The 27,203-nt window shown below is 37.0% G+C and overlaps 1 long non-coding RNA gene across 2 annotated transcripts in view; it reads right to left on the reverse strand.

Annotated features, from left to right (window-relative positions):
* Positions 1-27,203, reverse strand: part of LOC112654106 (uncharacterized) — a 70,337-nt gene that overhangs the window by 20,186 nt on the left and 22,948 nt on the right. For both annotated transcript variants that reach the window (XR_003132747.3, XR_007409696.1), the window contains exon 2: positions 21,208-21,292. This is a non-coding gene — a long non-coding RNA (uncharacterized LOC112654106). The remainder of the gene's footprint in view (positions 1-21,207; positions 21,293-27,203) is intronic.

Consider the following 27,203-nt stretch of genomic DNA (forward strand, 5'->3'; position numbering starts at 1 on the left):
TATAAAAACTGCTCATTGTTTGTATTTCTTCAATTCTTATGTCTGAAGCATCCCATTTTCCATGTCAAGATCCAAAGTCTAGGCTACTGTCCTTCTGCCCATCTTAGCATTCAAATAGCAACTTATTCATTCTCATAGTTCTCAGTGCCTATCACTTCCAAATGCATCTCTAATCCTACCCTCTTATAGCCACAGACTGTATTTCCAATTGCCCACTTGAGGCTTCCACTTGTGTATCACATCAGGTATGTAAACACATCATATGCCAAACTAAAATCCCCTGAACCCCCAAACGAGCTGTTCTTAGACATAGAAATTTGAAGTCTTTTCTTACTTTCTTGGTATCTATACCCCTATATTGACCTAATTCTACTGACCCTTGTTTCCAAATACCCAGTTGCTCCTTTCTCTCCATTTCTATAGTTAATATCTAAATCTGACCATACCTTACCTAGAGCAATAGTCTAATTGTTCTTAACTATACTCCCTTCCCATCCAAGGCCTTCAACATGTATTACTATCAAATCGTTCTTTCTAAAGCCTATCTGCCATGGCCATTCTTCCTTAAACCATGACTCAGTCTCCACTTTGTATTTAATGTTTTCTATTTGCAAGACCCTGTACTTCTACAACATTTCCTCTTACTATCTGTACCCCACCCCACCCCCACTTGCCTTATTTCTTCTTTCCTCATCCAGTTTTATATAATGTTACACTATGTTATCCCCCTCACTTCTATTCACTTTCTCCCCTGTGTTCTACCCTTAGTTCAAGGATCATTCCCCATTTTTTCCATAAAGTTTATCCAACTCTTACTGCATTTTGATTCCTCCAATCTCCCAGCACTTGTCCAAGAAAAAAATTGGGCAATTCTGTGGTTTTTATCTTCCCTGATGCACATGATATTCCATCTTCAGCAATTCATCACTTTGTGTTAAGTACCGATCTTGCTGTGTGGACTGGTTTTAAAATACACAAACCAAAGTGAAAAATGACTAAATGATAGCAGATCACATGTGAAAGGCAACTTATTAAAAAGGAACAGGAGTTTGACACTGTTTCCTGAAATGTTCAGCTTTTAGTAACTCAACAAACTGCACATTTATGTGTGATTTCCCATTTATTTTTAAGAGGGGGAGGAGCAGAGGAAGAGAGAGAATCTTAAGCAGGTTCCACACACAGCACAGAGCCCTATGTGGGGCTTCAACTGATCACCCTGAGATCATGACCTAAGCCAAAATCTAGAATCGTTTGCTTAACCGACTGAGCCACTCCTTTTTGTATTTTGACAAATAGCTAAAAATAAGGAGGGGAGGAAAAAAAATCATGCAAAAACACATGAAGAAAATTTATCTACTTCCCAGTATTACCTAGATTCAGTCCTGGGGTAAAATTCAGAAAAATAAAAATCCACTGGAGTCAGAAGGAATGCTGGGAATAGAGTATAACAAATTTCCCAGTGTCTACCAGGAACTGACCTGGTCAGCAGAGACACTGCCTCTGAGTAGCAGGCACTGATTACTTACTCTTCAAATCTATCCTCATTGTGGAGAAGCATAATTCCTTCCGGCTCTATCTCAACTTAAAAGAGATGTCCCTTAAATCCATCTACTTTCCTTTGCTCTGGCTGGTTCTATATGTGCCAAGGCTATCTATTACTAGCAAATTGGGTTTCCCATATATATTGATGTCAAAAAGTGACATGCTGAGAAGACATTTGGTACCTGTTATAGATTGCTCTAGATGGATCTTACTTTATAAATAAGCTGGATTCTGGTTTACAAATCCATCTCTTCAAAGTCTGATTACTTGAATCCATTCATCACCATGTGAAAAATTTAACAGTGCTGTTAACTAAGAAAAGAAAAAAAAAACAGAACAAAGCAAAGGAAGGATAACATAGCAGTGCAGAAATCATTTTAATTATCTGTCTACTTCAAGTTCTTTTAGCAATACTATAATAGAAAGTAGAAATCCAGGTACCTGCATAGATATTTGTACTTAAATTTGTTTTATTATAAAATTACTAAGTTGAAATAGACACCAGCTAAGGACCAATCTTGGTCTGACATACTGTATAATCCTGGCACTAAACTTTTTAAAAACCCACTAATTTTCCCCATGCACTACACACATTATTTCCTTATCATCTTATCAGGAAATATATTTAATAGTTGATCCAATAAGGGAGGATATACTCTCATGTGAACTCTGACTCTAATGGTACTTTATTTCTAAATGTACTGCTCAACTCCTCTTTCAATTCTTACCCAACATCTATTTTCCAAACCTTTCTTTTTTTGTAATCAAATCATGAAAGACCTTGCCTATAATCTGTCTTGGAATGGTCACAAATAATTGACTAGGAAAGTATCACCTCCATTCCCTCCCCACACAGGTAATGGCTTTATCTTTCTATTCACATTATTGCCCCTATTTTTCATGTAATAGAAAAGGCAAAGCACCTGAAAAAGCAAGAAAGTAAGAGTGGGATGTATTCAAACCAGATCAAGCATAACCTTCTTAAAGACTTGGGACTTTTCATGGCAGTCAATGAGGAGCTCCTTTAAAAATGTTTAAAAATTAAAAACAAAAATAAATAAAAAGATTCTATTTACTTGACTCAAAAGGAGAGCACAAGCAGCGGGAACTGCAGGCAGAGGGAGAGGGAGCAGCAGGCTACCTGCTGAGCAGAGTCCCATGTGGGGCTCCATCCCAGGACTCCAGGACCATGACCTGAGCCTGGGATCATGACCTTAGCTGATAGTAGATGCTTAACTGACTGAGCAGTCCAGGTGCCCCAGATGAAGAGCTTCTGAAGGGTTCAAAATTAAGTAGGAGCAGTACAATACATTTAGGTTTGTGCCTTCAACATATTCAGCTATCATGTGGAAAATGGATTTGAAATGAAGATAACCACAAAGCAAAGCAGACTATAGAAGCACATGAGACCTGAAACACTAAGAAAGAATAGTAACAATTACTATGGAAGGAAAATTGGGGGAAAAAAAACATTTAAGGGTAAAAATCAGCAGTCCTGATTGACTCTAAGAAAACGGAAGGCGATTTCAAGCATGAATTCTAAGTTTTTTACTTGAGTACTTAAGTACACAGTAAAAGAGAACACTCAGGAGGAGAAGTCAATGTAGGAGGTGAATTCAGGATCGTGTGTGTGTGTGTGTGTGTGTGTGCGCGCGCGCGCACCTTTGCTTACTGGGTGTCTATCCTACCTTTTACCTGGAAGTACCACTTATAGAGACATTTTGCTTTGAGGGAGCACTGTTTCCTACCTCTCAGTCTTTTCAGTTTGGGTAGAGCTGAAACCATCCCCCACCCAACCCTCCACAATAACAGAGATCTCCTGGTTAGCACACTTAGCTAGCCAAAATAACCCATTCAGGGAGGTCACATGACCTACCTAGGAGGAGTCTATGCTATTGACAAACCTGGCCACTGCAATTCAAGACTGGAATTGCCAAGGCCCATCTTACCACTCAGGGGAAATCTGTGGAAGATCGATTCAGGGATCTGACAGAGTAACTGGGTACTTAATCATGTCTTCTAAGGTAAGACATTTTCAGGACACCTGGGTGGCTCAGTGGATGAAGTATCTGTCTTCAGCTCAGGTCATGATCCCAGAGTCCTGGGATAGAGCCCCATGTCAGGCTCCCTGCTCAGTGGGGAGTTTGCCCCCCCCCCACCCCTACCCTGCTCATGCTCTCCCTCTCTCCCTCTCTCCTTCTCAAATAAATAAAATCTTTTAAAAAAAAATAAGTAAATAAAGTAAGACACTTTCATCCAGGACAAATGCTAAACAGGCTTCCAGGAAAATTCTATAGATCTGGATTATCCCAAACAAGAACCTATATAGTCACTTAACCAAGAGATAAAATAAATATTCTACTTATCTCTATCAACTGAGCATCTGGACACACACTTTTAGGTGATATAGCAAATCAGTTACCAATTTTGATAAATCCAATTAGAGTAGAGTTTATCTCTCTTAACATTTAGATAATTTCCAGAGAAACACTTTGGGGAAAAAAAAAAATCTATTATCCAGGATACTCTCACACAAAGTGATAGTGCCTACAAGGTTAGGAACTAGAGGATGAAAAAGGAAAACCATAGATTCACAGGAATCCTTTGGTAATATCAATTTAGGGATTTCTGATCCCTAAATGTTAACATAGTTTTTCATACTTAGACAATATATGCATGACATATAATCATTACACATACTAACAAATTTTCCTAGAGTATAACCTACCAAATTCATCAAGTTATTAACAAAATTCTTGATTTGTGTCTTTGTAGGTTAAGACATTAAAGACAAAGATAACACATGGATTAAAATCATTTGAGAGCTTCTGTTAACAATATTAGTGATCAAGAGTGAGAATCACAGTACAGAACCTTGGCAACCGCTTCCACTGGTTTAAGCCATTAAATTACTTAAAGTTCCAGTCTTGGAGATCCCTGGGTGGCTCAGCAGTTTAGCGCCTAGGATGTGATCCTGGAGTCCCGGGATCAAGCCCCGTATCCGGCTCCCTGCATGGAGCCTGCTTCTCCCTCTGCCTGTGTCTCTGCCTCTCTCTGTGTCTCTCATGAATAACTAAATAAAATCTTTAAAAAATAAACAAATAAATAAAGTTCTAGTCTTTGGTTTTCCTGTTGTAGTAGGTTCTGTATATCAACCTATTATGATCACTCAGCTCTTATTTGTATTCTGATGTTAGGTTATAGCTATGAGGCGATACAGTTGAGGGCAGAATGATTGAATGACTGCCCTGGTTAGGTCTGTCTCATGGCATCTGTATGGCAGGATGATCATGGAGGTCCTGGACAGGCAGGAATGGGAACACAAACAAAGGATCTCTGGTTCCAGTGTGTGTGTGTGTGTGTGTGTGTGTGTGTGTGTGTAGCGGGGAGGCTAAGAGTCAGCAGGTCTGGTTTTAGAACCAGATACTACACGTAGAGCTAAATAATGTTGGATGGGTCACATAAAGTCTCTACGCCTCAGTTCTCCTCTTGACAATGGCAATTTTCCATAGTTCTAAACATGACACAGCTGAGATAAAATGGATTTCATGTGCAAATACTTAGAGCAGTTTCAGCGTAATCAGATGTAGGGGGAGACATGCTGTATGGTACCAAGAGTTTATTAAATATATAGTAAGGCATGGAGTCAACAGCAACTGTGAGGGTTGGCAGCGAATGAAAACAGTAGAAGCTACAGGAAACAGCAGAGGCAAGACGAGGTTTTTCAAAGATTAAGAAGAGGGCCTTCACTTTAATATGCTTGATGGCTTCCAGGGCCTTCTTCATTCTGGCTCACAGTTCTCTCTACCATCTGGTATCAGCCTGTGAGGCCATCATATGACCAATGCCTCCAGCATTAGTCCTGAACCCCCTAAACTGCAACGGTAAGTCTTCTCTCCAATAAATGGGATCCTAACATTTTTTGACAGTCCTTTTCCTATCTGGAATGCCTTTTTTTGTCCTGACATCAAGCCTTTCGATAAATTCTAGTATTTCTTCAGCATCCTCTGTAATTCAGATCTTACATGATGCTGTTTGTAAACATCATGCTATCACACGATGCTGTGTGATAACGATGATGTTGGTAAAAATTCCAAAGTACTCAACTAATCTAACCACAATAGTGTCTATGCCAATACATATACGTATACATGTGATAGTTATAAAGTAGCTAGACAAGGTAGGTTTTGTTCCATTATTGCTTTTTCCTCACTTTGCCGAAACAGATTCTCACTCCTTTGAGGTCAGGGATGGTGTCATACACTTTTTATATCCCTTCATTTTCTACTTTAATACATAAAAGAAGCCACCAATGAATAATCATTTTAATGGTGTATTTAACTTCAGATTGTTGAGATCCACATCCCCCAAATGATGATTGTTTCTATTCTGTCATAGGATTTTTTTTTCTATTTGCTTCTTTCTAGGGTAACTCATATCATATATTTCATTGAATCTAAGACTACATCAATTTTAAGATAGGCTGACATTTTATGCCATTCTAGACTGCCAATTATACCATAACATGCTATCATTTATAGAATGCATTCCAATTCCAACATATTAAAGTGGAAAAAAAAGTCATCCCTCTTAGAACAGATGCAATATAACAGTTAATCTAGGAATATTATCAAACAATGAGAATTTATTAGGAGTCAGTTATTGAGTTATTAGTGAAGACTCTATAGGGCTCTTCCCTAAGTAAAATGTGTATTTTAGGGGCAAATTATTTTAAAAGAATTCACATTATATCAGTAGTTTTAAGTTATACCAAGATAACTGTAAAAGAAATGGTATTTAAAAATCAAATTAATATGGTTGACACATGTTTACTGAATAATTTACTAAGTGTTCATTAGTTATAGTTAGAGCAAACCTCTCCATTACTTTTTAAAATTACAATTCTGTTTGTCTAGAAAAATTCTTAATTTGCTTTCTTTGTTGGAGACACTTGCTAAACTTCCACATCATTTGTCCCTAACTAAATTTCATCTATTTTCTGTCATACAAATGAAATTTAAAATCAACTGAAAATGCTAGTGAGGTATCACCTGTAGTACAAAGGCTAGACTTGTACTGCATCCATAGAGAAGCACCCATAGGACAAAACTGAGGGGGAAATATCTTGGTTTCAAAAAAATCACTGTTCATAACATTGCTCGTAGACATGGGAACTCTAAGATAAATACAACCCTGATGATGATAAGCCTCATTTCCCAGTAAGAAATGGGATTTTGACAAATTATGAAACAAACACTGGAAGATTTAGCCCAACTAATTGACTGAACTAACTGAACTCTTCCTGGAGTTATCAGCCACACGTTAAAAGCACCCATATAGCCTGATCATTATCTGTGATCCAGAAAAAACAGTTGTGCAAGGCCTCAAGAGAAGGAGTTTGTCTGATTGGATGACCTGACTGCCAATTGCTAGCCAAGGCCTTTGCCAATCTGTGGGAAGTTTCCCCACGTATTACTTAAATTGCAAATTCTTAAAAGCTTAGTATTGCCCAAAGAATCAATTGAAAGCCTCTGTAACTTCAAGACAAAATTTAATTCCTGAACTATCCTTTTACATTTTTCCTTCTCAATAAGCAGTATTTTAAATCTTCCTGAGTGATTCAACTTATTAAAGTATATCAGATTCTTCCCCAAGCATAAAATTGTAAAACATCACAAACTATCTGCAGCAAGGAGGTTTTGTCTCTAGTGGGACTTTTGACATTTCCCTAATAGTTTAAATAAATGCCATTTGATTGTTGAGGACCTGACTTTTATGTTTACCAGATGTAATTTTGTCCTCATTACTGGAGGCAAATCAACCAAATCAAAATTTTCATCTGTCTAATCAGCTCCAGTTCTTCCACAAATTCAAACAGCAGTGGACCTGTAAGCATGTTGTTGTGCCAATTTATCTGATCAACTAAGTATTTTCAATGTTTGCCTGAAATATTAAAAACAATGTAGACACAGCACAAAATGTTTGAATCTGATAAGGATGAGCACACTATGACTATAGACTAAGTCAGGCCTGCTGCCTATTTTTGTACAGCCTAAGAATGGTTTTTACATGTTGTAATGGTCATGTTTTTAATGTTTTGTTGTTGTTTTGTTTTTAATGTTATACAAACATATAGAATATCTTGTTTGCCAAATGACCCAGAAAAACTAAAATATGACCTGATCCTTGATAAAAGTTTGCTGACCCCTGCTACAAAACTTTATTATCTTTATTAAGAGTCTTCCTTAGGGGGGAAAAAAAAAAAAAAGAGTCTTCCTTAGGACTCATTACCTCATTCCTGGAGGCTGCTGCTGCTGCTGGACTTCCAGTGATATGGCCACATCTACAGATTCCAAAATATTTGCAGAATATCACTGGCCTTCTAATTGGGAAAATCTATATTATCCTGTATAGATGCCCCTAATCCCAATAAAAAGTTATAGGTTGGTCCCTGGACTCATAGCTTTCAAATTCACAAAGACTGAGTAACAACTCAGTTATTCTGCACGACTGGATTTTGTAAGGGATCTGTATAGGGCAGTCATTTTACTTGTTCAACTTGAGAAGAAGGGTTCACAGATGTTATCTATTTAGGAAATAAAGATAGAAGACAGAGGAGTACCAGGACATCCAAGCAACTCTCTCTGAGTATGGTTATCAGAACCACACTTCGCTTACTAGGAATGAGCTTTTAAAAATATACCCAAAGATATTATCCTTTTGTTTCAATGTTCCCAAGGATGTCACTACATGGAACATTTTTTTTTTTATCTAGTTCTTATAAACCTGGGAAAACTTGTCAATTTTGGTTTGCTTCCTTAATAGATGTGCTTTTACAAGGGTACAAAGCTTAAGTCTTAAATTTAGCTAAAAGCAATGGGTGCTGTAATGGACATAGCATCACAACTATCTGGGATGTGGCTGGCAGATGGTTCACAGAGATTCTGGAAACAGTAGATGTGGCCATGTGGCTGGAAGTCCAGCAGCAGCAGCCTCCAGGAATGAGGTAATGAGTCCTAGGAAAGATTCCTAATAAAAACATTGAATTTCTATAGCCATCTCTTAAAAATCACACAGCTTCCCAATGATCTTCAAACCAGGGTCAGTTTTCCAAAGGCCCTATCTAAGAGGCGAACACGGACAACTTTGTCTGGCTCTACACTGGTATCACGTAGAATGCTAAAAAATAACACCAAGTTATAGGATTCCAGTTTTAAATAACCAACAACTTCTCAACACATATATCCCAACAGTTTATATTATTTTTTTAAAGATTTTATTTATTTATTCACGAAAGAAAGAGAGAGAGAGGCAAAGACACAGGCAGAGGGAGAAGCAGGCTCCATGCAGGGAGCCCATTGTGGGACTCGATCCCGGGACTCAGGATCACACCCTGGGCTTAAGGCAGGTGCTAAACCATTGAGCCACCCAGGCGTCCCAAGCTTGCATTATTAACAGACATAGTGAGGTTCATAATTCAAATAGACTCATTTGGGGCCAGGAATATAAAAGGTAAAACATTATTTTTTAAAAATTAGGTAATAATGAAGCCTGAAATAGTATCATTTGGAAAATCTGCTGAGTCTGTTTTATATGAATCATTAAAGAGTCGACCTTCGGGAAAAGAAAAAGTATATTAATTTTCACAAACAGGTAACCTCATTTTGACAATACTTGATGAGTATCTCTGTCTTCAGGCCTTTGGAAAACAACGTACCATAAACACAAAGTAAAGCCATCAAATTGATTTTTACTGCCATCCGTGAGGTAATCTCAACTTTACTGGTGTAAACTAGCCAAGATCAGACCAAGTACGAGGAAATAAAATAAGATTTAAGTTTCACAAAGAAGTTAATGTGACAATTGGCTCAAAGGTCACAGATTACATCACTATACGCTCATTTAATCAACCCTCAGTATCTGTATATGTGAAACTGCTAATAGCAAATCTTTTCCAAGTGCTCTTATCCACCTAAATGTTTTTTTATTACCCATGTCTATAAAACAGAATGAGGAGAGAATCATTCAGGAGACGATTTGCTCATATGGGCAAGTGAACTATAAGGGACCTTGTCAAACTTTAACCACTGTTTACTGTTGAATTGTCAATGACAGTTGGTGCCTCATTTGGTATCACACTTCATTGGAATATGTCCCTGCCTTTTGATAAGTGCAAAAGTGGTCATTAACCACAAAGAAACAATCAACTAGCCAACAGAGTGCTGTTCTGAATCTTAAAAGAATTAAAATAAACACTCAAGTGGAAAATATCACAAGATAGAAGGCAGAGTGCCACCTTCTGTTCTCCACGGAAACGTTAGAACCATTTACCAAAAAAGAATATAAAGAAAAAATAACCAAGTCTTGCACTCCAGTGGGGATCATAACAGAGTTAACTAAAACATTCCAAGAAAAAAAAAAAAAAGATTGCAGCTTTAGAACAATCATTGCCAGTTTCTGAAAAAGGCTTCATTCATAATGAAAAAAAAATGAAAGCTTACTGTCTTTTATAGAAGTAACATGATTCCATGTAACCCTATTTTTCTGTAAATAAAATAGGACAAGACCTTCCTTTGAAGATCAGTGTAAGACACCATAGAAAGGGTTACTAGGCCACTATGTCATTATGTCACCACTATCTCACAGCTAAAATTCCTCATATTTCTGATTTCCACCCCCTAAGGTATCTGCATTTTTGTTTATGTGTATAATATCTTTTAAATGTAAAAACATCCACTCCTACAATAGATATCACATTTTCTGAAGTTCAGACTTACTCTTCAATCAGCCATTGATGGTTATGATAAGGCAAGTGTATTTACCATTATCCCATATAATCTGAAAGAACAGTGTTTCACAGGGATTTTAATGAACTGAGGGGGAAAAAAAAAAACCTTTACACAGAAAAATACTCATTCAAATACAGCTTCTTTAAACTGTGTAATCATCAAGGTCATAGATGGAGTTAAAGCAAAGAGCTTTAGAAATAATTAGGTTGCTCTTTTTGAAATAAAACTTTCGATTTGTGATACATGTGATATAATTATATTTAGCAACAAGAGAGTAAAGTATGTGTTTATATCACTTGTATTTAATTACCTATATTCTCCCTTTTGCTGTGTGCTACTGCCTAGAAACTATGAACCATTCCTGCAATTCTGTTTACTGTGATTCTATCTGGGTCTGTACTCAAGTATCAATACTGTCCATGGCCAGAATATCCAGGGGCCATTGTGTATGCTCAGCTCCATTGAGGTACAGTGGTCAAAATAACAAAGGACTGCCTGTTTCCTTAAGGCAGAGGATACTGAAATGCACTGCAAGTCAGAGAATATTAAATTCTTCTTAATTCACTATTTTCTTTCTATTAAATATTGCAGAATGTGTACCTCCCTCTGAACAAAGGATCACTCTAGGTAGTATTTCTTAAGGGAACATCAAGAAGAGAAGACCCTGGAGGGTTAAAAGGTATTACAAATTCAACAGCAAGTTTTAAATCATTTGTGGTTGTCCTGCTTCTTATATATGCAGCTATTTCCCATCTTTTTGTCCAGCAGAATCCTTCCATCAAACACAGTAACCTATTCCCCTTGACCTATGAAACCATAGTTTTAGGTTTTACAAAATGTGATTTCAACATAATCCCAAGATTGTCAGTCTGGTTTTATGACAACAAAAAGAACAAGGGAACTCAAGTGTATAAAAATATATTGAAAATTTCCATAGCTACTGTACCAGATAATAATATAACAATTCTGGCTTCATTTAAACACAGAATTTACCTCCCAACCCTTTCCCCCTAACCCACCCATGAAAAGAAAATCACTAAGGAAAAAAAAAAAAAAAGCCATGAAGGATTTTATTTTGAACGAGAAAAAAAATTAAGAAAGGTCAACAGCAGAAAGTAAATAGCAATTTGGAAGCTAAAAGGCAGATGGATGTGGAAAATAACAAAATGTCCACCAATAACAATATAAAAGTCAACTGTCGTCTAAGTCAAGCCATGGCACATTCACAGCAACGAAATGGATGAAATGCAACCACTCCTAACAACACAGAAAAAGCTAATGATCCTGATATTCAGCTAAGTATTAAGACCCAGACGATTATGTATAATCTGTATCTGTTGATAGCAAACTCAAAAAGTGGGGAAACTGAAATATAGGGTTTAGAAGCATTCATAGGTAGTAAAAATACAAATAAGAGAGAATAATTAAATATATCAGGAAAATGTTTGCCTTTAAAGGAGAAGGTAGTAAAATCAAAAAGGATATACAGAGACTGCCTTGAGGTCAGCAATATACTATTTATTTACCCAAATGGTGGTTATATTATCATTTAAAAATTTTTGTTATAAAACACATGAATACTTCATATTATGCTGTGTGCTCTGTACCATTATTTAAAAGCTAAAAGCAAAGGAGACAAACAAAAATACGAGAGACCCATGCAAACTAAATCAATGGATTCAAAATAACAAAAAAAAAAATTTTTTTTTTCAACATGGGTTTCTATACCCAGCTACATATCTGTCAACCATGGAAGTAGGATAAAGACAGTTCACACATTAGAGTTCTCAGAAAAGCCTTTCCCGTTTACCCAAACACAAACTTGCAAGCAACTGGTAAAATGAGCCCTTGTCCAAGCCATGACACAGTTCACACAAGAGAAGCAAGAAATGGCCCTGAAATATAAACACTGAATTTAAATATATCCAACATTGTGATGGATCCCTACTGGAAAAGTGGAGAAGGGAAAATGAAAGAAAATTAAATCCTCATCTTTCATTGTATGAAGTCCACTGCTAACATCTGTTTTAGTTTCTTCATACTGCTAATGAAACAAATTACCTCCAATTCAGCAGCTCAAGTAAACATTACCTTAGTAACTTCAAGTTCTGGAGCTCAGAAATCCAAAATGGGTCTCCCATTGTGCTAACACCAGGTGTGTAGCAGGTCTGTGTTTCTTCCTGGAGGTTGTAGGCAAAAATACATTTCCTTGGATTTCTCAGCTGCTAGTGTGGGCCCCACGCCTCCATCTCCAAAGCCAGCAAGAGTCACCCGTCTTTGCCACAACACACCACTCTAACGCAGAATCTTCAGGACCCTCTTCCACATTTAAAGGAAACTGTGATTACCTGGATAACCCAGACTCCTCTCGTAATCTTAGGCCAGCTGATTAGCACCTGTAATCCCATCCATTCCCTTGCCTGTCCCTTGCACCCTCACAACACATTCACAATTTCTGGAGGTGAGGATTTAGACAAATGTAGGGACCATTATTCTGCCTATCACAATATATAAAACTGAAAGTTGAACAAGTTCTTTTGAAAGATAGAGGGAAATGCCAAAAGAACAAACTGAAAATATCAAAAATGCTTGTATCTCCAGAGAAAATGTTGGGAGTGATGAGGGGAAGAGCAAGGGACGACTGTATTTCATCAAAAGACTTGTAAAACTATTTGATTTTCTAAATTATGTACAGAAATTACTTTCCTAAAATAAAAAAAAGAAGAATTTATAGTTCTGTTTCTCTCTCCTTCTGTTCTGAGTACCCATCAGAGGCGGGCACTAAATAGGCTTCTGAAGCCGTTATCACAAACAAGTTTCAGATGTGATGACTTTGATTTGCAAGATGCGTGTTTTTGTTGTGGGAAAAAAAAAGCCGCTGGAGTCTGAAGGAGAGGTACTGAAGGAAGCTCAACACTGGGGTGTTTTTGTCCTAATATTCTCCAGTAAAAGTGTGAAGAAAAATCAGATGAGCCTTTTTCCAGGAGGCCAGGAGAGAGTCAGAAAAGGGGAGTTGGGTTGGTTTTAAGTTCTAGGACAAGTCACTAAACATGGTGGGTAAGGAGGCCAAGGTATGTGGGTAGAAGGAAATCAGCAAAGAGATTTCCAGTCCCCTCCAGACTCTGCAGCAGGGAAATTTGTGCAAGTACAAGCAAAGCCATCCATCACTCATCCTATGATAAAGAGACACACCCATTCTAGCTGCTATCTGGTGAGGGCCTTCCATCGATGCCCTTGGATTGGCCGGAGAGAAGTGACACGAATTAATGTTCCCATTATTTTCCTGAACCTTATGAACTGCTCCATGGTGACACCACCCTCCCACCCAGTACACTCATATGTCCCCTCAATTAGACTGACTCACCCACATTACCCTATTGCTACCTTTGGAAATTTATTTATCATATCCCGCCTCATCCTTGTATACATAGGGCAATCACATTTTGTTAATTCCTCTATCATAAGGATTGCCGCCTACTGTACGGTGGTCTGGCCCCCATCGTACCTGTACCTTTTGCTATACCATGAAATCCCCTACAGCACAATATTTGTCCCTCATCTCCATATCCCCAGCAACAACACAGGTCCTGATGCAGGAGGTCCTTAAAAGATGGTCACATAAGGAATAAGTGAAATACCGGGTACCTTAGATGTTCTGGTCTAAAAATTGTTTCTTTAAAAAAAAAAAAAGATTTTATTTATTTATTCATGAGAGACAGAGAGAGAGAGAGACAGGCAGTGACACAGGCAGAGGGACACAGGCAGGGAGTCCAATGTGGGACTCGATCCCAGGACTCTAGGATCAAACCACTGAGCCACCCAGGTATCCCCTAAAAATGGTTTCTAAACTGGCACACTGACTGATCCAAGATTTCTTTTCATACAAAGAATAAGTCAACTGGTAATAAAGTGATAGAATCTTCACTAAGTCTGATTGTGTATAACAAAATGACCCCCAAAAATATTGAAGTTGGTTTGCAAATTAAATCTCTTCTCTTCCAGAGATGCATACCACCATCATTGCTTAGAGGTCAGATTTAGGTACTAGTTTCTTCTTTGTCACATATTATCACTGTGACATTGAGCTAATTATTTTGTGTGATTTATTTTCCTCTTTTAAGTATGGGTGAGATAATACCCATGGCATTGAATATTGCATTAATGAGATAACATAGGGGAAAAAAGTGCAGGGGCACTGAGTGGCTCAGTCGGTTAAGTGTCTGCCTTCCTCTTGGGTCATGATCTCAGAGTCCTGAGATCAAGCCCCACTTCAGGCTCCCTGCTCAGTGGGGAGCCTGCTCCTCCCTCCTGCTTATGTTCTCTCTCACTCTCTCTCTCTGTCTCAAACAAATAAATAAAATCTTGAAAAGAAAAAACAGTGCCAATATTAGATGTGTATATGTAATAGCTAATGCATTAAATGAGTATCAGTAGTACAGAAGAGTGAGGAACTCCATCAATTAGCAATTCAAGTATTCATTATTTATAAAACCACCTCCAGTTACAGGAATAGTTAACTATATGCTTATTAATCTATTTAAAGAAAGCACATAATAAAATTTATTTTATAGGTATTGCTTTAATAATTTCCTTTAAATGTAATAGTGTATTATTACTTCCTTATAAAGAAACTTACAATTAACACAAAAGAGCTAGGAAATAGAAATTATGGCTACTCTCCCAAACTCTGGGAAAAATAAAGGGAACGTTCAAAAATTAAATTATAAGAATAAAAATTTTAAAGCAACATTAAATATTCAGGTCTGCTATCAGAATCCAAAAAATAATCTTTTTTAGCCATTTTGTCTAAATGAGTTTGCATATGTAGAATGTTAATTTATTCTCTAATTTGGTTCAGATGGGATTACAATTGGTGTGAAATGAAAGCTAGTATGCTAAATACATATTCAGAGCCAAAAAGATTTAATCAATATATGGAATAACTGTATAACCATCAACATACACCAAAACGAATTCTTTCTACCTGCTCTAAATATGAAGCTACACAAGGAAACGTAGAGATTTGATCTTTAAAATGTTGATAATATTTGAAGAAACCGATTGAATTTAATTGTATTATTCAAAAGCTGCACATTTTTCTCATTGTATAAAGTACGTACAAAGCTTGGACTTTGGCTTTGTCAAGCTTAAAATTCTTCAGTATCTCTAATGCTTAGTACCCATCATCAGCGTCCTTCTCAGGCCATGTGTGCAGCTCCTAATAGTTAAATTTCTATTTCTCTTTTTCCCTGCCTTGAAGCCTGACCAGGTTCTCAGGCTTTCCATTTGTCTCCCTTGCTCAAAGCTTCTTATCCAGCTTACCATGGGATTAGCACTGTGCTAGGCCCTATGCTAAAACCCTTCATGCATTTAAATCCTCTTCACAATTAAATGTGACGGGATATGTAAACAGGCTTCAGTAACTTCCCCAACATTCACATAGTTACTAAGTGGCAAAGCCCAGGCTTGTAGCCTAAGCCCACACTCTTAATCATCACTCTCCATGGTTTTCAAAATTGTTCTTAGCTTCAGAGCAAAAGCTCATTCGGAAGTTCAATATGTACACTAGATAAATTTGAACTAAACCCATTTGATTGGACGAAGGTGAAGGATTAAATATCTAAACCTATTCTTTGTCCCACACTTCTGGAAGGAACTCCAAGGACAACAGATTGAAAACCACTGTTCTCAATCTTTCCTTCACCCAAAGTGGATCTGCTTGGTCCAATTCCATCCCAGAAGCCCCAACCTGAAAGCACTGATTTCTCAATGGAGTATGCAGCAAATGCCTCTCGGGCCTGTGTCGCATTCCCCCTTTAACTTAAAGTTGTGGGACAGGGTTCAACCCCCAAGATTTCCAGGTTCCTGCCAAGCCCCAGAATCTTTCTCACCATTGTGGGAAGGGCACCAAATCTTCCTTCAAGCAGAACTCAGTAGATGCAGGTAGTTAGTGCACCCTTCAAGCAGTAGATGGGACTAGATAGGCTAATGATCCAACCTCCCGTTTCCCAGGTGAACTACTCAGAGTTCAAGCCCTCATGGCCTGAGGCAGCCATCTCCATTGACTTCTGCTCCTTTTCCATCCCTACTCTCTTACTCCTCACTCATGAGTCCTGCTGTTACCTCGCAAGTAAACTGCCTCACCCAAGTCCTTGCCTTCAATTCTGCTCCCAGGAGCTTCACATTGAGTCAGGATATACTGAAATATATGAGGTACCCTTAAAATAAAAGGAATTGGCACAATGCAACACTACAGCAGGATTGTGAGGAGGTCACAACAGGAGCTCTCCTACAGAAGAAATATGAAAAGCCAACAGGTACATGAGAAGATGATGAAAGTCACTAGGCATTAGGGAAATGGAAAATGAAACCACAATGAAATAGCACCTCGTGCCTGTTAGAATGGCCATCATCAAAAAGATAAGAGGTAACAAATGCTGGGGAGGATGTGGAGAAAAGGGAACCCTTGGGCACAGGCAGTGGGATTGCCAATTGGTGCACCCACCATGCAAAACAGTATGGGGGATCCTCAAAAATTAAAAATACAGCTACTATATGATCCAGTGGTTCCACTTATTGGAACATTTCCAAAAGAAATGAAAAAACTGAGTTGAAAAGATACCTGCATCCCCATGTTCATAACAGCATTATTATTTATAGGAGCCAAGGCATAGAAACAACCTAGGTGTCCATTGATAGATGAATGGATAAAGAAGTTGTAGTATAGGGCAGCCTGGGTGGCTCAGCGGTTTAGCGCCGCCTTTGGCCCAGGGCATGATCCTAGAGACCTGGGATTGAGCCCCACATTGGGTTCCCTGCAGGGAGCCTACTTCTCCCTCTGCCTGTGTCTCTGCCTTTCTCTCTGTGTCTCTCATGAATAAATAAATAAAGTCTTAAAAAAAAAAAAAAACAAGAAGTTGTAGTATCCATGCACAATAGAATATTAGTCAGCCAAAATACAAAGAGGAAATTGTACCATTTGTGACAACATGGAGGGATGTTGAAGATAGGATACTAAATGAAATAACTCAAAGAAAGACAAATATTTTATACAAATACTTTATAATCTCACTTATATGTGGAATTTAAATAAAATAAAATAAAATAAAATAAAATAAAATAAAATAAAATAAAACTAACTCCTAGGAAAAGAGATAGGACTGTGGTTACCAGTGGTGGAGTATGGAGGGACAGGGAATTGGAAGAAGGTGGTAAAAACATACAAACTTCTATTCATAAGATAAGCATGGACTAGGGATTTAATGTACACCATGATGCCCATAGCTAGCAGTGCTATATGACATGGGAAAGCCATTGCAGTAAATCCTAAGAGTTCTCATCACCAAGAAAATTTTTTTTTCCTCTCTTCCTTTTTTCGTGCTTTTCTTTTTACTGTATCTACATGACAAGATGGATGTTAGCTGAAGCCGTTATGATAATCATTCCACAATATATGTAAATGAAACCATCATTCTATGCACCTTAAACTTACCCAGTGATTTTTGTCAATGATTTCTTAATAAAGCTGGAAAAAATACTATCCCTATCTTAAACCATAAATATAATAATCATTTAATGTATGCAGAAGATAGTTCTTAAAGTTAGTTTTATTTTTGCTTTCTAAATTCTCTTCTCTAGGGCAGCCTGGGTGGCTCAGTGGTTTAGCGCCGCCTTGAGCCCAGGGCCTGATATTGGAGACCAGAGATGGAGTCCCACGTCAGGCTCCCTTCATGGAGCCTGCTTCTCCCTCTGCCTGTGTTTCTGCCTCTCTCTCTCTCTCTCTCTCTCTCTCTGTGTCTCTAATAAATAAATAAAATATTTAAAAATAAATAAATAAAAAATAAATTCTCTTCTCTAAACCCAAACTTACAACATGGTTTTATAAAATATTTTTATTTTTCTTTTACCTTTAGCTGTGTAAAATGAGTATTTGTATTTTGTAAGTTACCTATTTTTCAGTATGATGATTCATTGAATATGAAGCACAACCCTGTTCATTAGCTTCTTTATAAAACTAGAGTATCTAAAATTCTCACAAGTACTCTATATTCAGAACATTATTTATAAATAAGCCACAATAATAAATTTACAGAGTAGAAAGTACTCTTAGATATCCTCTATTTCAATTTCTAAAATCATAGATGGAAAAAAGGATTCTGGTAGAAATTAAATGACTTTCCTAAATTCTTCAGCTATGATCTGAATCGGAAGGACAGGAAGACATCAACACAATAGGAGGATCCTAGGCTCGTCCCATGAACACTAGATAACTATCAAATCATCCTAAACACCCATAAATCAACCTGAAGACTGACAGAAAAAGCTCCGCAACTAAAGGGAGAGAAGAGGCCACATTGAAGAAGGAAGCTACAAAATAAATATAACTAAATCATTTGAGTAAAGTTTGTTGGTTTCAATAATAAAAATACATGTTTATCTAGATATGTGAAAAATAAAAATATTAAAATTAAATATAATTTTGCTACCCCTAAAATAGTAAATATTAATAACTTCATACATATGTCTTTTCTTTTTTAAAAATAACACGAGGCATTTCTGACTAATAATATTTTTTTAGCTTGCATGTCAAAATTGTTTGTAAACATCAGTTTAATACCTTTGTAACGTGTCTTTAGCTTTATATACAATAATTCGACTGATGATTTCCCAATTCTACATATACAGCATTGTTTTATTTTTACTGTTGCTTTGCTTTGGGGCATAAGTTGGGGACTGGTTTGTTATTACTATAATGAAAAGAAGCTGTCATAAATATATGTGAACAACAACAGAAATTATCTGAATCAGATCTCTGGGCTACTATTCCACAAATTGCTTTATCCAGTTTATGATTTGCAATCATGACCTCTCTGAGAATCTATAACATTAATAAGTATAAAAGCTGCAATATATAAAAACGCACGTACATGCTCAGACACATTTGCACCTAAATTGCAAATTGTGTGTGTCTTCCTATTACTCAAAATGAAAATCGCCTGTCCTCAAAGGATCCCTATCTATAGGATTATAACCTATAGATACTGGTAAATTAAAACAAAAGAGATGTTTAATAAGGACAAATAGGAAATAAGTGTAGTCCTAAGAGCTTAGATTCCAGAAAGGAAGTTACCTCCCTCACCAAAACAATCTACATAAATGAAGAAAAAGCCAAGTCCGCTGTGGAACATTTTTCGGTGTATTAAGTGGAGGTGTCCATATAGTTTTTTATGGACTATAGCTGTGTGGGATGGATAAATAAATAAATAAATAAATAAATAATAAATAAATAAAGCCTCATCTATAAATGAGTAGTATGGGTGTAGCAATTGAAGTGGTTTTTGTATTTGTAAGAATTTGTAGTTAATAAGTCTGAACAAAAGTACAAAACGTTACAGTGTGGCTCAGAATAGACAGAGATTATCACAATCAGAGGGAAGCTTAGTATAGCCTGGGCTATGAGGCAAGAAAAAGAGAGAGAGAGAAGGGAGGGAGGGAGAAAGAGAAAGAAAGAAAGAAGAAAGGAGGAAAGAAAGAAAGAAAGAAAGAAAGAAAGGAAGGAAGGAAGGAAGGAAGGAAGGAAGGAAGGAAGGAAGGAAGGAAAGAAAGAAAAAGAGGGAGGGAGGGAGGGATGAAGAAAAGAAAGAAGAAAGAAAGAAAGAAAGAAAGAAAGAAAGAAAGAAAGAAAGAAAGAAAGAAAGAGGTATCCCTGGGTGGCGCAGCGGTTTAGCGCCTGCCTTTGGCCCAGGGCGCGATCCTGGAGACCCGGGATCGAATCCCATATCGGGCTCCTGGTGCGTGGAGCCTGCTTCTCTCTCTGCCTATGTCTCCGCCTCTCTCTCTCTCTCTGTGTGACTATCATAAATAAATAAAAATTAAAAAAAAAAAGAAAGAAAGAAAAAAAAGGAAAGAGAAGGGAGGGAGAGAGGGATGAAGGAAAGAAAGAGAGAAAGGAAGAAAAAAGAAAGAGAGAAGAAAAAAGAAAGAGAAAAAGGAAGAAGGAAGGAAGGAAGGAAGGAAGGAAGGAAGGAAGGAAGGAAGGAAGGAAGGAAGGAAGGAAAAAAGAAGAAATTTGAAAAATTTAGCTAAGAAAAAGTGTATTTCAAACAAAATATCTGACATTATAAACAAAGTTGTTTTAAAGAAACTCCTTTAGAGTGACATTTGTGCTTTGATTTTCTAAATGGGGAAATAATTCATAGACCAAATTAGATGACTTAAAATGTGACTTACTTGTATCTATTCTCATTTGTGCAAGAACTGAGTATCAATACAACCCCTTTTACATGATCCCTATTCGGGAATAGTGTTATGAAGATCATTTTCACTTCTTGACATACTTCATTTGAAATATTGTCTCATCAGTGCTTCTGAAGTTATTATTCATTTCAGGTAAGAGGAAAGAAGATAGAGATGTCACTGAAGGTGACAAGCTAACCATGCAGATAATATCTGTGTTCTGTATAACCATTTGGGGGACATTGCAGTCAAGAATCTTATTCTCACTTGCCTCTCTAAAAACTAATTTTTTGACAATGCTTACAGAGTAACAACACAAGTCAGCATGACTCGTATGCATCTAATCAGATTATAAGAGTCCCAATAAAAATAAAGAATCCAAATACATACACCATCGTATCATAATTTTTTAATAATGATAAATAACCAGGAATGATATAAAGACTCATAGACCTAAGACCCAGATGTAACATAGATACTCAATAAATATTTATTGAATTATTCAATTAATTTATGTGATGTTAGGATAAAAAGAATCTGTTATTTGTCTCCCTGATAAAAATTCTGTAATTAAAATACACACATTTTTGCTTGACTATTGTAGAATCAGAATAAGAGGATTAGTAAGCATCACACTGACCTGTGATGGCCAAACCGCTCCTCCCTTTGGCAGAGGTTGATGTGTAAGATTAGAATTCTCAGGTAGTTGTGAGGACTCTCCCCTCCTGGGATAAGAGAGAAACAAAAAGCTTGAGCTCCTCTTTTCGAGATTCTTGGCAAACCTTCTCCCTATCTGTTAATATGCGTGCTTTCCCTTTGACTCCGGTAGAACACAACTGATTGAGGTTTCAACTCTCTTAAGTTACACTCACACTTTACCCACACTTTCTTGATTCTACTCCTCGGTGGCCCCAAGTTCCCCAAAAGCATATTCAGAAACTTTCTTAAATGGCATCCTCAACTGGATCATCTCGATGCATTCAGGTTTTTTTTTTTTAAGATTTTATTTATTTATTTGAGAGAGAGAGAAAGAGTGAGCACGTGCCCTGCCAATACAGGTTGGGGAGGGGCAGAGGGAGGAGAAGCAGACTCCCCGATGAGCAGGGAGCCCAATGCGGGCTCAATCCCAGGACCCTGAGCCAAAGGCAGATGGTTAACTGACTGAGCCACCCAGTTACTCCTATGCATTCACTCTTAATAATCTGACATTTCAAATTCTTGGGAGTGGTTTACCGTGTTCTTATTTTCAGTCACTACTATGTGCGATGTTCTGTTAAGGCTACAAGTTTTGTACCAGGCAACAGCAAGCAAATAAGGTGAGATTTTGCATTACCTTCTGGTTATACTGCACTGAAATAAACCTCAAGCAAGTGTTTGTCATTTTGACTGTTTTGCATACTGTTTAAAATGACAAGGCCACCATGTAGGGTTTGTAAAACATTTAATTGTACACAGATATGTTCACTTTTACATCTTTCATTATATTCAGATATGTATCATAAAATCATGATAAGAGGTCTTGGAAGTTCGAAAAGTTCTGGTAATTTTGAGATGAACACACAAAGGCATGCTTAATATATCCTCTTTATGGAAGTAAGTATATCTAAATAGGAATACATTTTTCCATTTGCTATATATTCAATCTTTCTTCTATGTCTTTCATTTCCTTTGGTTTTCTTTTAGTGATATTCAATAACTAGTAAAACTAGACGATAGCAAAAAAAAAGTGTTGATCAAACTATAATTCAGTGGCTTAAGATACTCATTCCCAAGTTATACATTTGTCCTATTATCATGTTATTCTTTTAGCATTTTTCTTGCTGACACAGCAATAAATGGAGTTCATTCTATCTACTAATTATATCTACAGTATAACAATTATACTATCCACAGTACTGTATAGCTTTCTGAAATATCTGCAAAGCAATTTCTAGGTCTTGCAATATCTAAAATTGCAGATTTAATTTCTATTTTAATATACAGTGTGAGTCAGTGCCATATTTGCTTAACCTGTCAATTTTCTTTCATATAACCTATATATCATATGATTCTCCAGTGATCCAAATGCCAAAATGGAGTCTTCCAGAGTGTATAAGGTGAATAAAAGAAGAACAAATCCAAATTCTGAAGCTGGAACACAGGAAAAATTATTTTAACCTAGAAAAAGAACAGCAGTTGCTGTAGACCTCCACCTCCAAAGGGAAGAGTCTCAGGATTACTCCCCACCCTCACCAGAACGGAATCCTCACCATGTTTCCTCTGCAGTCAACAAGATGTGTTTAGGAAGTGAAGGCGAATCTATATGCCTATAACCAAGCCATAAGGAAATCTTCTCGACTAATATCTATTATCACTTTAATGTATTTTCTTTGTATCTTTTTCATAGAAATATTACATAGTTGAAATTATATTGAATGATACAACTTCATATTTTACTTTTTACTTAGCAATTTATCACAAGCATTCCATAACATAATCTTCCACTATTAGCTGAATGTTGGAGTTTTATATAATTTTGCTATGATTCATAGTGCTATTAAAAACTGTTATTCAGGGATCCCTGGGTGGCGCAGCGGTTTGGCGCCTGCCTTTGGCCCAGGGCGCGATCCTGGAGACCGGGGATCGAATCCCACATCGGGCTCCCGGTGCATGGAGCCTGCTTCTCTCTCTGCCTCTCTCTCTCTCTCTCACTGTGTGCCTATCAAAAATAAATTTAAAAAAATTAAAAAAAAAAACTGTTATTCATGATTTTAACCTCTTTTTCTTTATTATTTTCTTCCCAAAGACCTTAGAAATACAATGATTAAGTTAAAAAGTATGACCAATATTGATAAATTTCCAAACACTATGATCACCAGTTTGCAAGAATGCCTTGTCAATGCACCTTTATCAGCATTATGCATTATAATTTTTATACATGCTGGTTTGCTAGGCAAAATAAAATTATATAAAAATAGGACCTATTATTCTCCAACTGCACAATGAGAGCAAGGACCATATCTGATATTAGTCGTATACCTCCACCTCTGGCCAGCACAGTGGTGGACACATAATAGGTTTTCAAGAAATAGGGGGAACCCTGGGTGGCGCAGCGGTTTGGCGCCTGCCTTTGGCCCAGGGCACGATCCTGGAGACCCGGGATCGAATCCCACGTCGGGCTCCCGGTGCATGGAGCCTGCTTCTCCCTCTGCCTATGTCTCTGCCTCTCTCTCTCTCTCTGTGACTATCATAAATAAATTTAAAAAATGTAAAAAAAAAAAAAAAAATTTGTTAATGGATATTTTTGAACGACCACAGTAATTTGCTGCTTTGTTTATTATTCACATTCAACATTTTTTGTATGTGCATTTTTACATTAATTTTTTCTCTGTTATAAATGAACTTTTTGTGTCCTTTATTAATTATTTATTAGGATTGTAGTAGTTTTCGTAATTAAGATGTAGCAGTTTCAAACTTCCATGCATCAAACTAAGTTATAAAACAAAATCTATCAGATGCAAAGATAACCAAAAAGAAACAAAACTTGACTGGCAGTCTTCAATAAACAATTGTTTATGTTCATTCAAGTAAATAAAAATAAGTGACATAAAGGAAATCAATGATAATAAGAAGAATAAAATGTACAGTAACAGATGATGACTACACTTATCCTAGTATATGAGTAATGGGTAGAATTGCTGAATCACTGTTACACACCTGAAATTAATATAACATTACATGTCAACTACACTTTGATAATAAATGTTTAATGAGTTTGACAATAATTTTTGATAATAAGTTTTTAATGGAAAGTATGTTATTCCTAATTTTATATCTTACAGAGAATATTATATGCCCATAGAACAATTTAAAATGTATTGTATACTAGACCACAACATGCATGGCAGATGTTTTGAGCTGATTCCCTCTCCTGTGGTTGCTTTCTTGAGCCCATCAGAGGCTCCTCTACTGAATCCTTCTGACTTCAAATTCCATAACATTATTGACATATTCAGTTCCTTCACTCGTCTGCTCCTGGCTATCTCCTTGCCACTCTACACAGACTCTCACCATTGGAATCCCATCACTCCTCTTTTGAGTAAGATCAAAACCAGATCTATGCTGGCATGTTCTGTCCGTGGGATCTACCTCTGATCCACAGGAAACACTCACAATTCCAATGACCTACGTGTCCACCAAACAAATGAATGGATAAACATATGGTGTATGATATATTATATAATTATAATATATATTATTCAGTGAAGAGAAAGAAGGAAAACCCACTATTTGTAACAGCATGGATCGGACATTATGCTAAGTAAACAATCCAGACATAGAAAGACGAATACTTATGATCTCACTTATATGTGGAATCTAGAAAGTTGATCTCAGAACTAAAGAGTAGAATGGTGGTTATGAGGGGATGACAGGTTGGGAAGATGTTGCTCAAAGGGCCTAAATGTTCTGCTATAAAATGAATAAATTCTGAGGATCTAATGTACAGTATAGTGACTATATTTAATAATACTGCATTGGATTCATGAAACTTGCTAAGATAATAGTTCTTAACTATTCTCACCACACACACACACACACACACACACACACACGGCAACAATGAAAAGTGATGGATGTGTGAATTAACTTGATTGTGGCAATCATTTCACAATATGTACACTTACCAAACTACCACATACATCTTATATATGTATGCAACTTCATGTCATTATATGTCAATAAAGCTAGAAAAAATATTTTCAATTAACAAAAATATCTACGTAATATTCTTAATCTTCCCTATAAGTAATATTGTCCCTTTAACAATGTTTATTTGCTTTACTTTTGACTCCCTCAAACCCGCAAATAAAAACCTGTCAAATGGACAATAAACATGATCTTTTTTCCAAAGAATAAGAGGCAACACAGAGTTAATTCCAATTTCTTTAGGAAATTTTATTGACTCTATCTGCCTTAAGTGTTTAAGCAGCCACATTGATTATACAATTGCTCGAAGATTTAGGAGAAATTGATTAGCTGGAAAAAAACCCACATACACATGGATTTGTAGACAAGCAGTTAACTCATGGCCCAGAAGTTGTAACTGAGTGCTAATAATGCTCTCTCCTTACAATTGCTTCTTGCTTTTAATTGCTGTGTGCTTCCAGTGTGGGGCAGAAGCCTTACATGAAAACTGACCCAGTTTAAGTAAACATTTTTATCAATACAACTGATCGCTAACAAAAGTGATAATAGTAGTCTTTTGATTCTGATTTATGGGGTAAGAAGATGTAACATTTAGACTCTAGCTGATGAATACAGTTAACCTAAAAAAAGACAAGGCAAACTGCAAAAAAGATGAGACCTATGCACTAAAAGAACATAGGAATGGGGCAGGAAAAAAAAAGAGAGAAAAAAAAAAAAAGGAATGGGGCAGAAATGTGTCTTTGTCTTAAATCATGTCCACTGAATCCCAGAACCTGGCTTCAAACTAATGCCCCTGTTTTCATCAACTTCCAAGGCCCAGTGCTCCTGGGTCTTTCCTTCAAATTCTCACTTTTGCATCAGATTCATACTGCATGTCTTCAGCTGCTGACCCAACATTTACTCCCACCTACACAGTGAGGTACAAGCTGATCCAGAACCAAATCACTGGCCAAATCTAGTGTTCTCCCTCCAGAAGGAAACAGTTAAAACAGAAGCTCCCCAGCAGTGAAAACAGAGGTCAACAAAATGAGTGGGAAGCCAAAGTAGTGACCAGTATAAAATTCAACTACTCTCATAGATGTCAAATCACTGTAGTGATTGATTCAATGTTCAGAAGAGAAACTAATATTAAGGAATGAAAAAAAATTATTTAAAACCAAGATTATACCACATTCTTGTACACAAATGTTCATAGTGGTGCTAGTCACAACAACCAAAAAGTAGAAACAATCCAAATATCCATTAACAGATGAATGGATAGGCTCCTGAATCCACACCTCTGTGGGAGGCTGCAGCCGGACCCCTACTGGAACCACGTTTCACAACCAGTATGACAATGATGTCATTGTTTGGAGCCCTCAGGGCAGGATGCATCAAATTGAGTATGCAATGGAAGCCCTCAAACAAGGTTCAACCGCAGTTGGTCTGAAATCAAAAACCCAAGCAGTGTTAGTTGCATTGAAGAGAGCACAGTCAGAACTTGCAGCTCATCAGAAAAAAAATTCTCTATGTTGACAACCACACTGGTATTCCAATTGCAGGTCTTACTGCTGATGTTAGACTGTTACATAATTTTATGTGCCAGGAGTGTTTGGATCCCAGATTTGTATGTGACAGACCTCTTCCTGTGTCTCATTTTGTATCTCTAATTGGAAGCAAGACCCAGATACCAACACAACAAGATGGCCGGAGACCATATGGTGTTGGATTGCTTATTGCCATTTATGATGATATGGGCCCTCACATTTTCCAAACCTTTTCATCTGGCAACTATTTTAACTGTAGACCCATGTCCTTTTGGAGCCCATTCTCAATCAGTTCATACTTTCTTAGGGAGACATAAGTGGGTTTATAGAGGAAAATTTGAACGAACTGGTTAAACATGGTCTGTGTGCCTTATGAGAGAACTTCCTGCAGAACAGGACCTAACTACAAAGAATGTTTCCATTG

This window comes from Canis lupus, chromosome 3, assembly GCF_003254725.2.
Source record: "Canis lupus dingo isolate Sandy chromosome 3, ASM325472v2, whole genome shotgun sequence".
Taxonomy (NCBI): Eukaryota; Metazoa; Chordata; class Mammalia; order Carnivora; family Canidae; genus Canis; species Canis lupus.